The sequence below is a fragment of the Zingiber officinale genome, chromosome 11A (assembly GCF_018446385.1).
Source record: "Zingiber officinale cultivar Zhangliang chromosome 11A, Zo_v1.1, whole genome shotgun sequence".
NCBI lineage: Eukaryota > Viridiplantae > Streptophyta > Magnoliopsida > Zingiberales > Zingiberaceae > Zingiber > Zingiber officinale.
Window position 1 is genome coordinate 35595919 of NC_056006.1, and position 12264 is coordinate 35608182.

The 12264-nt window shown below is 41.6% G+C and overlaps 2 long non-coding RNA genes across 2 annotated transcripts; both read right to left on the bottom strand.

The window, feature by feature from the left end:
• Positions 1 to 4536: 4536 nt before the first annotated feature.
• Positions 4537 to 5703, bottom strand: LOC122032435. Its single transcript, XR_006126080.1, has 3 exons — positions 5282 to 5703; positions 5112 to 5197; positions 4537 to 4661 (listed from the first exon to the last, which is right to left on the bottom strand). It is a non-coding gene; the product is annotated as an uncharacterized LOC122032435 (long non-coding RNA).
• A 5187-nt stretch (positions 5704 to 10890) lies between these two features.
• Positions 10891 to 11220, bottom strand: LOC122031007. The gene is made up of 3 exons (XR_006125702.1): positions 11172 to 11220; positions 11011 to 11105; positions 10891 to 10911 (listed from the first exon to the last, which is right to left on the bottom strand). It is a non-coding gene; the product is annotated as an uncharacterized LOC122031007 (long non-coding RNA).
• Between the last annotated feature and the right edge of the window lie 1044 nt (positions 11221 to 12264).

The window sequence follows — 12264 nt, forward strand, 5'->3', positions numbered from 1 at the left end:
TAGATCAAAATGTCGTCGATGAAAACGATAACGAGCTGATCTAGATACTCCAGAAAGATGCGGTTCATCAAATCCATAAATACCGTTGGAGCATTGGTAAGCCCAAATGACATTACCAAAAACTCATAATGTCCGTATCTGGTACGGAATGCTGTCTTTTGAATATCAGATTCTTTGACTCTCAGATGATGATATTCAGACCGCCGATCAATCTTAGAATACACTGAGGCACCTCTGAGCTGATCAAACAAATCCTCAATCCGCGGTAAGGGGTACTTATTTCTGATGGTCACTGCATTTAGCTGTCTGTAATCGATGCACAACCTCACAGTACCATCTTTTTTCTTGACGAATAGTACCAGAGAACCCCACAGAGAAACACCAGGGTGAATGAATCCCCTATCCAATAACTCCTGGAGTTGGACCTTTAGCTCGTCCAACTCTTTTGGTGTCATACGATATGGAGCTTTTGATGCTGGCACGGTCCCCGGAATCAGCTCAATAACAAACTCCACTTGCCTTGGGGAGGCAAGCCCGGTAGCTCATCTGGAAATACATCGGGATACTCTCAGACCACCGGAACGTCTAAGAGCTGGGAAGTACTGTTGTCATCAGTATTAATCATAGACACAAGAAATCCCTGATAGCCATGTGACAGCAACTTCTGAGCCTGAATCGCTAAAATGATCGATATGTCATCGTCCCTGATGCCAGTGAAATCCCACGAGGGTTGGTTCAGAGGTCAGAATGTGACCACCCTCGTCTGGCAATCAACCATGGCATTATATGCAGACAACCAATCTATGACGACGATAATGTCGAATTCGACCATTTCTAGCACTAATAAATCAACCATAAGTATCATGTTGCCAAAATCTAACGGGCAACCTCTGACCTCCTAAGTGACGTCCAATGAATCACCGGATGGTAGGGAGATGGTCAGTCGCTGCAGTCTAAGAGTAGGTAGTCTACCTATGTCCTTCATAAAGGCACGGGAAATAAAAGAATGCGAGCTACTAGTATCTATCAACATATCAGCGGATAATGCATAAAGTAAAATCATATCGCGAAAAACGGATCCGTCGGCCCGCTGTGCATCCTCTCTGGTAACCTCATGAATATGTCCAGTCTTTGGTGGTGGTGGAGGTGGTAGTGCTGCTAAAGGCTGCGGTGCCTAAGTCTGAACCTGCCACTGTGACGATGTCGGGTACTGAGCCAGAGATGGATAGGTAGGCTGCGATTGATACTGGACCAGGGGCTGGGGCTGTGACTGGTACTGGACCAGTGGTTGTGGCTGATACTGCCCCTGAGTCAGATACTGTGGTCCCAGAACAAAGCTCTGTGGAACTATGAGGGCACCGGAGTGCTCCTGTCCATGCATGTCATATGCAGCTGTTGCCAGGAAAGCTGTCTTCTGCTGGTCAGACACTCCTGACAGTTTGCAATAGTAGCAAACCGACTGTCCTAGGAAGCAGGCTGTGGTGACGTGGTCTCTGGACCCACATCTGGTGTAGTGAGTGTTGCTGACGGGCTGCTCCGATTCTGCTAGGAAGACTGGGAACGTCCTGATGAAGATTGCCTTGACTTCTGAGGCTGACCAGAAGCCCCAGAAGTACCCTGACCTGGCCGACCATGACCACTCTACTGTTGTCCAGTAGCCTGTGCCTGTTGGATCTTTCCTGATGTCTGACCCGTCTGCTGCCTCTTCCTGTCCAGAAACACTCTCTGCTGAGCTGACTCTATCATTAGGGCTCTGTTCAGTGTCTCTATGTAGGATAAACTTCTAAAATCGGGAAGTTTTACTTGTAGATGTCCATCCAGTCCCTGAATAAACTGATGCATACGGGAACTGGCCTCAGCTAACGACCCATCTGATATGCACGTGAGAAGTAGCAACTCTCAAAAGCCTCTCTAAATCTGACCCAGGTGATGTTCTGCTCGCCTATGATGGATCGCTGCGTAACCCACCAGGTGTCGGCCTCATCCCGTAAATGGAAAGCAGCTAGCTCTGCTTTCTCCCACTCGGAGCAAGCCATGCAGAAGAAGGTCCGCTCCATGGTCTCTATCCAGGACTGAGTCATACTCGGATCAGTCTCTTCTCGGAAGAGTGTGAATCGACTCTTCATCGACTCTGCCAGTACTGGGATCCGGGCTCGTGCTGCGACTATATTAGTGCGGTGAGTAAGGATGACTATAGGAACTAGCGGAACCACTGGAGCTGGTGCTACAGGTAGTACCACTGGATAGACCGAGGGAGGTATCCCCGGTGCCACCGCATAAGCTGGGGCAGGTGCCGTTGGTGGCATTGTAGGGTCGATATGGGTGGTCGCGGCTGGAGGTCTGATAGATGGTGGTACCGGGTGTGGAGCAACAGCTACTGCTGGTGCGGGTGTCGGATGTGCTGTAGGCACCGGTGGCGGTGGTGCCTGATACGCAGTGGTCTTGTCCGAAGTAAGTGTCGGGTATGCCAGTGGTACCACTGGTGGTACAGTAAATATAGTAGGGGTGAGTACAGCGGGTGCAGCCGAGGTAGATACCTCTAAAAGTGCCATCGGCGTCTAGGAGCTTGACGCGCCCGCAGTATCCTGAGTCTGTTCCAGACTGACAAGCTCAACCCCAGTAGGCGTCTCTGGCGACACTGTCGCCAGGGACTCCAACGCCCTCTTACGTGGCCGTCCTGCGCCACGTCTCAGCGCGGGAGCACGTGCACCTCGCCTCATATATGTTGAATTATAATACACAAATATTACTACAAGTATCACACTATAAAATTAAACATCATACCTATATGAGGTCTGGAGATATTTCGTCGCTGTCCAGTCCCCAAATTTAACCTCAAAATTCCGGACGAGAAAATCAACGGAAATCCATACAAATTCGAAAATAAGTACCCAAGTTTACTGGCAAACTTGGGCTAACCTTAAAATCCAGAACACCAAAAGCAGGTATCGTAACCCGCTCTGATACTAATAAGTTGATATCAGATTAAATCTCGCAAATCCATAAAACGAAAAACAAACAAGTATCGTCAACTTGGCTCTGATACCAAATAAATTGTCACGCCCCAAGTAATCTCTACCAGAGAAAATTTCGGCAACATCTCCCCTGTACGGGTGACAATATGAAATTTCCTATAATGCCCTCAGGGCCACATATACCTCGACCAACACGGCCGGAACAATAATAATATATAACAGTACAAATATAGCAAACATCCACGTAGTTTAATAGTAACAACTAAACATAAGCAGAGATAAGGAAATCATCGCAAAAATCCTACTCAACTATACCCATAAAACACAAATCTGATATCCTATTCAACTACACCTATAAAACACAAAACTGATTTCCTACTCAACTACACCAATAAAGCACAAAACTCCAGCATACATCTGAATGAAAACCCATCGTCAAATAACAAAATGTACAAGATCTAAATGTCAAGCTATAAGTATGAAAAACATAGTCTAACACAGTAAGAAAACCCAAACAGTGTGAACTCGTCGCGACGCGCAATGGTGGGGGACTAGCGACTAGAACCTCCTGAATAGCCTCAACCTGACAATAGTAATAACGGGGTGTGAGTCCAAGACTCAGCGAATACCTAGTTGACATGCATAGTAAACTATAACAAATAGCAATAACTATGCGTACAGTCTCCTGATATAACATATTGAAGTGCAGAACTGAAAGATAAAGAGTAACTATACTAACCAGAACCTGGATATAGGGATATCAAGGCCGTTATATCCAAAGTATCATAAATTCTGTATGCATGTCAAATAATGCATCCATCCAAAATGCAGCATGTAAAGTGCAACAAACACAAGGAATAAATGCAAATAATGTATATGATGTCAATAACATGTCCTGTCACCCTTGACGCTAGTCAGTCATCTCACACACGATGGTGAGATCGAGTGGGTAGGGCTGTGACAACCGTGCCCTCTATCGTCACTGCTTCTGATGAGTGACCGAGTGGACGGGATGCTGTCGGACTACACCTACCCTCCTACCTCAAACATAGTGAGGGAGCGTAATGCTCTCATCTCTCGGTACGCGATGACGGGGAGGGATCCTTGCCGACTATCACGCCGCATCACACTACCCATGAGCGGACCAACAGAGCCAAACAGAGCAACCTGCTGTAACACACCCTGCCTGAATAAAAACCACTAACCCATGAGTGGTTGTGTGTGCAGATCCATGTAACTGGAGATGCGCTCAACAATAATAGTGTTGCCAACCGTTCAGCATGCAATCATGCAAGATGGTGCATGTCACTAAGCCGGGAAATAACCTGATCATATCCCTCTCCATATAATGTGTACCAAAATATGTGGATCAAATAATATGATCTAGGTACACATGTCAAGTAGGGTATCTAACCAGTCCAGTATATCATAAAGCATGACATGTCACTGTCTCTATAACATAAATAATAAACAGGGGCATGAATGCTAATCAGGTAATAAACAAAACATGCTCGAAAATAAATAGTGACATGTCGATGCAGATATAAACATAATTATTACTACTTATTAAAAATCTACTAAGCATATCAACAAGATGTATCAAAATAGATAGGTCAAGGTACCCGCCTCCAATGTAGATCGAGCTAATCAATCGAAATGTCGAAGTGCTTGTCCCGAATCAATGTCCTATAATAAATCGTACAATTTAGCTAATTTTCATTATAAACAAAAATAGCTAAACTAAATCCTAATCCGATTAGGAAGCTAGGGTATTAATTCCATTTAGATGTAAGTCTATATTTAAATCAATTCTAGTGGCAATTCAATCTTCAACTTACCACAAGATAACCTAACCACAAATAAACAACTAACCACAATATTCAATTTAAACCTTGATCTTCAACTAAACACAGTTAATCCACTAAACTCCCAATTCATACTAAATTCAATGATTTCACCTAAATTAGCACCTCATGTTAACATTAATGAATTCTAGATTCACATAACCCATCAACACATTACTGGAAACTAAAGTCGAAGCAACGATGAGGCTATTGCCCTCTCTGGAATTCATTCACAGTCAAAACCTAATATAGCTCCTATCCTTAAACTATATATATTGGAGATAATCGTTACCTCAAGTGTGGTAGCTGGTATTTGGATACCCCGGTGCTTAGTGAAGAGGGAGCTCACTGCTTCTTCAATGCCCTAAATCACAGTCACTGAAGGAACCCATTTATTAACGCCAACATCAACAATCAACCACACCATCCCTAAAATGCACACTAATCCACAACGAAGCTTACCACAGTGTTGGCTGCTTATGGTAACAAGGGCAGTGTCGCATGTTTGGAGAGATCGAGTGATGACGGTGAAGGCGCGAGGAGATCAGGTGGTGCTCTAATCGTCAGCATCAGTGCTAGGGCTCAAACGGCCGGTGTCAACCCGCGAAGGTCAGCGACGATGAGTAGAGGAGAAGGAAGAGACACGACCGAGAAGATGGTTGGCGGTGTGCGGCTCGGAAGCTAGGGCTCGGTGACAGAGAGATCTCTGTGGTGACTCTCGGCGCTGCGATGGGAAGGAGCCGAGGCGAAGAGGAATTGAGTCAACGCAAGGAAAGACTTGAAGCTTTTGTACTAGAGGGGAAGAGAGGAAGAAACGAACGGCGATGGCGGTTTTGGAAAGAAGAAGAAACGGCCGGAGGTGAGGGCTTGGGCAAGCGGGGAAAGAGGAGAAGGGAAACGACGAAAATGAGGAAAAAAAGAATAAGAAAAGGAAATAAAAAAAATAACATTTTCTCGTTAAAATGGATTAATCAAAACAGATTTTCCTGGGGCTCAATTTTATCCCCGTAAATACGGTCTCCGAAAAATTTCAGAAAAATTTCTAAAAATTTTGAAAATTTCCCTTATGGTTATTCGCTCATTTTCGTTATTTTATAGATTTATAAAAAATTTAAAGTTATATTTGATATATTATTTGAAATAGATTAATGACTGATTTAATAAAAATTTGAGACGTAATTTATATACAAATATAAACAGAATTATAAATAGATTTATAAATAAATTAAATTATATTTTTTATATAATTTAAACAGATTAATGATGAATTAAAATCAAAATTAGAAATAATATTTGTATTTAAAATTAATTTCATTTGGTCAAATTATAAACAGATTCATAAATAATTTTTCAATCTATTTTTAAAAATTAGAGACAGAATATTTCTGTCTCAAATTTAGCCATGAGACTTTCACTAACAGATTTTTAAGACATGATAATGACTTCCTAAGATGGAATTTTTTTTTGTCTCTAATGTCCTTTTCTCTTGGAGTGTAAAGGACTTTGATCTACATTAAACTAAAATGGTTGGATATTAGAAATCATTGAAAACTTCACATATGGGTAGATTCTAATAACTAGTTCATACATAGAGTTTTAACTAAATCACTCTCCTCAGCAACCTTTTGAAGAAAAATACTAAGTAAACAAACACAAGTTAAATAGAAAAAAAATATCAAACCTTTCTCTGCATGCATACATAGGGCTTTATAAGGTCCTAAAAAATCAAACATTTCTTTGCACATATAGGGTCAACGGTAGACTCGACGATGACAATGACGATGACGATGATGACATTCGAGCAAGAGAGAGAGAGGGTAAATCATGCAATAGTGAAGGGCTGAATGGGGACTAAGATGCAATGGGGCTTAGCGGGGCCAACGACAGAGGGTCATGATGAGATGCTTGTGGACGACGAAGAGCTTGTGGGGTGAGTTAAGACTAGGGTTACGATTGGGGTCGAGGATTGCAAAGTATGAAAGTGCTGAAATGAGGGAAGATAGGGCTAGAGAACTTGCACGGGGTGGCGAAGGTATCAACGATAGAGGTTTTCGAGTGAAAAAGCTTTTGGTGATGGAGGTTTTTAGTGTCAAAGGTTTTCGATAGGGTGACCGGGTAGGATTTGGTGTGGGACAGATTTAAAAACATTTGTAAGACTTTTAACAATGCAAAAAAAAGAGTCAAAATTGTAATTATAATATTTTTAACAACACTTTGCGTGTTGTTAAAATTCTCATCCTTAAAATTAATAATACTTTTAACAGCATGTAAAAAGTATGTTGTTAATATTTAGTTTTAATAGCCATTATTTGTATAAGTATAATGTTACCTATAGTGTGTCCTCAAGGCGCAACATAACTGGGGGTGTATGATTTCGTGGTTGAGAGGTCCAGAGTTTGATTCTCAGAGTGTTATTACTTGGGGTTAGCATCCCCACTATGTGCTTTCAGCTGTGTACCTATATTTACCTCCCTCCATATCCGTGGGACCAGCTCTAGGGGGATGCTGATGTGACAGTTCTTAAATAATGTTACCTGTAGTGTACTTGATTGACCATCACTACAATAAATATGATTTTCTACAGGACATCATCAACGACGCATGGTTAGGGTTTGCCATTAATAATATTTTTTATGGTGCTCCCAATTAAGTACGCTGCTAATAGTACTATATTTTTGCAAATGACAACATGTAGAAAAAGTATGTTGTCATTAAACTTTTTTATGGTGTGTAGGGTTTGTTATTAAAATTAAATATTTACGACGCAAATTTGCGTGCGGTTAAAAGTATAGTAAAATTTAATATTAATAGTGAGCTTAAAGTGCACTATTAAAAGTAAGGTGACGTTTGGTTTAGGGGTTTGGGAATGAGAGAATGAATTCATTCCTAAACTTTATGTTTGGTTGAAGATAATGAAATTAAAATTTTAGAATGAACCCCAAAAATTTGGGTATTGATGAAACCCACATTCCCTCTTGGGTTTTGATGGAAATGAGAATGAGAATTAAGTTTTGGACGAAAATACCTTTAATATATTTGTTCAAATTTTCTTTTTATACCACTTTCTTTCTTTTTATTCCCTTTCATCATACTTTCTCTCTCCTCATTTTATCATCAAATATAGATCCGCTACATTAATGTCCCCCCTAGTGCCGATCCCACAGATATAGAGGGAGGTACATGTAGGTACACAAACGTCAGGCGCATGGTGGGGTAAACCCTAGGTCATCAATTCCTGAGAATCGACCCCTAGCCATTACGCCAGAGATTCCATGCGTCCACCGTCTGTGCTATGCCCTAGGAGCATCATCAAACTTTCTCTCTCAGCATACTTTCTCTCTCATCAATCTCTCTCATCATACACTCTCTCTCCTTAAATTTTTTTTATCTCATCACACTTTCTCTCTTCATTCTCTCCCATCATACTTTCTCTCTCATCATACTTTCTTTCTCCTCATCCTCTCTCATTATGGTTTCTCTCCCATCCTCCATGTTAGTCGTGGGATTGGTTGACGAGGGCACTGGGGGCGAGCGTAGTTACCTTTTGCCACCGTGGTTTCTCTCCCATCACACTATCTTTCGTCAGTTTTCCATTATACTTTCTCTTTCATCATACTTTCTCTTTCTTCAATCTCTCTCATCACACACACACTTTCTTCTCATTTTCTCTCATCACACTTTCTCTCTCTTCATTCTCTCCCACTATATTTTATTTTTCATCATATTTTCTTTCTCCTTATCCTCTCTTACTATGCTCTCTCCCATCACACTCTCTTTTCTCATTTTCTTTCATCATACTTGCCCCCTCTTCATTCTTTTTCATCATATTTTCTCTTTCATTACACTTTCTCTCTCATCATATTTTTCTCTCACATTCAACTTTCTCTCACATCTATTTTTTTCTTATTTTCATCTAAGGATAAAAAAAGAAAATTTTAGTTTATTCTGATAGAAAATATTTAACAAATCAAACATTATTTTTAAAAATGATATTCATTCTCATATCCATTCCTATTCCATAATACTATAATTTCTATTCCCATTCTGATTCCTAGAAAAAAATCAAACGCCACCTAAAATTTTAACATTTTTTTAAACTCAATATATCCCACCCATCGAATTAATCTGTGATTGTTGGATATATGTGATTGGAGTAGAGGTGGAAGAGGCATGAAGCTCTATTGTGAATGGGGCATTAGTTGTCACGCCTCGAAGGAGTCCCTGTCCGAAGAAATTTGGGTAGCATCTCCCCTGTACGTCGGACAATCTGAAACTTTACTACATCACCAAATACCTCAGCCACATGCGGCTGGATTAATAACAATAATAAACAAAACAATAACACAGACATCCACGCAGTTTATATCAATTTTAGCCTCTGGCTGACACAACCACGCAGTTTAATAGTAAACAAACTGAACAAATGATAATATGACTCAAAATCCACCCTACTCAACTACACTCATAAAACTCAAATCCGACGATAAGATCAACTTACTTCTTCTGCCGTCTAGGCAGGCATGTAGTAAAACAAATTCAAATTCAAACCCATCGATAAGTAAAACAATCTATACATAAGATCCAAGTATCAAAACATAACATAGTCTAATAAAGAAAACCACAAGATCGACGCTCATCCTCGTGGACTGCAGGGGACTAGCAACTGGAACTCTCTCCTGACATCATCAACCTGAAAATAGTAAATATCCACGGGGTGAGTCAACTCCTCAGCGGGTAACAACTGATATACATAGTAAGGAAATAACATCTAGCACTAATCATGCGTACAGTCTCCTGACGTAATAAAGGTAAATGCAAACTGTAGTAAACAGGAGAAAAATGTACTAACTAGGACCTGGTACAAGGATAAACAGTTCGAGAGGTATAGAAATCCTGTATGCATGTCAAGCATGGCCATCCAACCAAAATGCAGCAAATAAATGCAGCAAACACAATCACAAGAAATAAATGCATCAATGCGTATGATACTAATGATGCGTCCTGGTCACCCCTGACGCTAGTCAACCATCTCACACACAATAGTGAGACAGAGTGGGTAGGGCTGTGACAACCGTGCACTCTGTCGTCACTGCTCCTGATGAGTGACCGAGTGAACGGGATGCTGTCGGAGTACACCTATCCTCTTACCCCAAATCATAAATGGGGGAGCGTAATGCTCTCAACTCCCGGTACACATTGACGGGGAGGAATCTCTGCCGGCTACCACGCTGCGTCACACTACCCATGAGCGGACCAACGAAGCCAAACAGAGTCCCTACTGCAACACACTCTGCCTGAATCGACCACTAATCCATGAGTGGTGGTGTGTGCAGATCCATGTAACTGGCGATGTGCTCAACAATAATGGAGCAGACTATCGCACAGCATGCAATCATGCGAATGGTGCATGACACTAACCATGTAAATATCCTGAGCTAAACCATATATATATAAAAAGTGCACCTTAAGTCAATGAATCAAATCAGAGGTACATAGATAAGATAAGGTATAAAAACCTAGGTCCTGAACATGGTAAAGCATGGTATATCACTACCCCCTATAAGCATGTATGCTAGGTAAGAAATAACATGATATGCAAAACAATTATCAACCAAGCATGTAACAAGTATCGGGTAGTGACTAACCGAAACAGATAAGAAACACAATTATTGCAATTTGTTAAATTCACTACTATACATATCAAACGACATAAAGTCAGAAGTACCCGCCTCCAATAAGAAAGGATCTAATCTGGTCCAAATATGACGTCGAGATACTCGTCTCGCGTCAAAGTCCTGTAGTAAATTGTATAGTTTAGCTAAGTTAACTATAAACAAATAGCTAAACAACTTCCTAATCCACCAACCATCTAGGGTGAGCTTCATTAACCCTACTTACACCACTTAGATTAATTCTAAATCAAAGTTAACAACTATTGCTAACAAAACTAGCAATCATCTACAACGATGTTCAATTCCTACACTATACCTCAACCCCAGTCGTTGTGGCTCAATAGCAAGGATCGTTGCTGCTGGACCGAGTATGAGCAGCTACTGATTAAAGTTTTGCTACTGGAGTTTAAAGCTTTGCTGCTAGAAAACAAACACAGATTCCAAATCACAAACAATAACAACTCATAGCTGGGAACAAACTACACCGTTCGGATCAAGAATAGAAGATCCAAAACTTACCTCAACCGTGACCTAAATCCACCGCAAGGAAGGAAATAATCAAGAACAGAAGAGAAGATCCAAGCTCTGATCTGGAAAACACCTCGTTGCCTAATCTATTTTTGATTAGCCACCTTATCAGCACACCCAAACCTAAATCTAGGTTTAAGAGAAAAACCTACCTCAATACTGGCCGCCGGAACCCTAGGTCAACAATGGCAGAGGACTGTGGAGAGGGAGTTGGCTGTAGAAATCATAGCAGGGTTCAGTGTGGCGGCACGACAGAAACCCTCATGATCAGGAGAGGGCAGAGAGGAGGCGGTCGGTGTTACTCGGGTCAAGAGTCGGCGGCGGCGTCGGCATCCAAGGGCGACAGTGGGTCGGCAGAGGCAGATTCGTCGCCGGAGCTTGGGGGAAAAGGAAGAAGAAGGCGTCCAGTGTGCGGCTCGCAGTGAAGATGGACTGAATGTCGGCGCTAGGGCTTAGGAGGATCGGCAGCCGGCGGTGCTAGGGCACACGCAAGGTAGCTCGGCTGCGGAGAGGGATAAGAAAAATGTCGGCTTCTCTTGGTCCCGGCCTTATGCACGCGAGGGAGAGGAGTAACCGCCGACGGTTAGGGCTCGAGAGGGCTTCGGCTAGGAAAGGAAGAGAGTCGCGCGGGGGAGGGGGGGGTTCGGCGATGAAAGGGAAGAAGCGAAGAAATAAAAAGAAAAGGAAATAAAGAAAATCCACATTTCCTCGCTAAAATGGGGTAACCTAAACAGGCTTTTCCGAGTCTCGTTTTTATCCTCGTTAACTCGTCCATACGAGCTCCGAAAAATTCCCAAAAAATATCCAAAAATTTTGAAAAATTCCCTTATTTTTATTCGCCATTTTTTCGATATTTTATATTCTCCCCCACTAATAAAAATTTGGTCCCCAAATTTCGTTATCTACCATCAGCAAATACTAACAACAGATAGAAAGTACAAAATGCTGAACAGTAAATTAAATCACATACCTCAAGTGAAAAGATGGGGGTATTGAGCTCGGATCAAAAAAATAGATTACAACATTGTCAACAAGGACAATGGAAATCGATCCAAACAACCTAGGAATACCGAAATCATCGAGTCCATGAAAACATCTAGGGCTTTGTAAGCCTAAAGGGTAAGACCTAGAACTCATAATGCCCGTACAACAGGCATACTCAACCATAAGATCCCTGACAACAAGTCTGAAATCTAATCACCAACAATATTAATCACCAAAGAATAAATCCTCCAACGTGAGAGC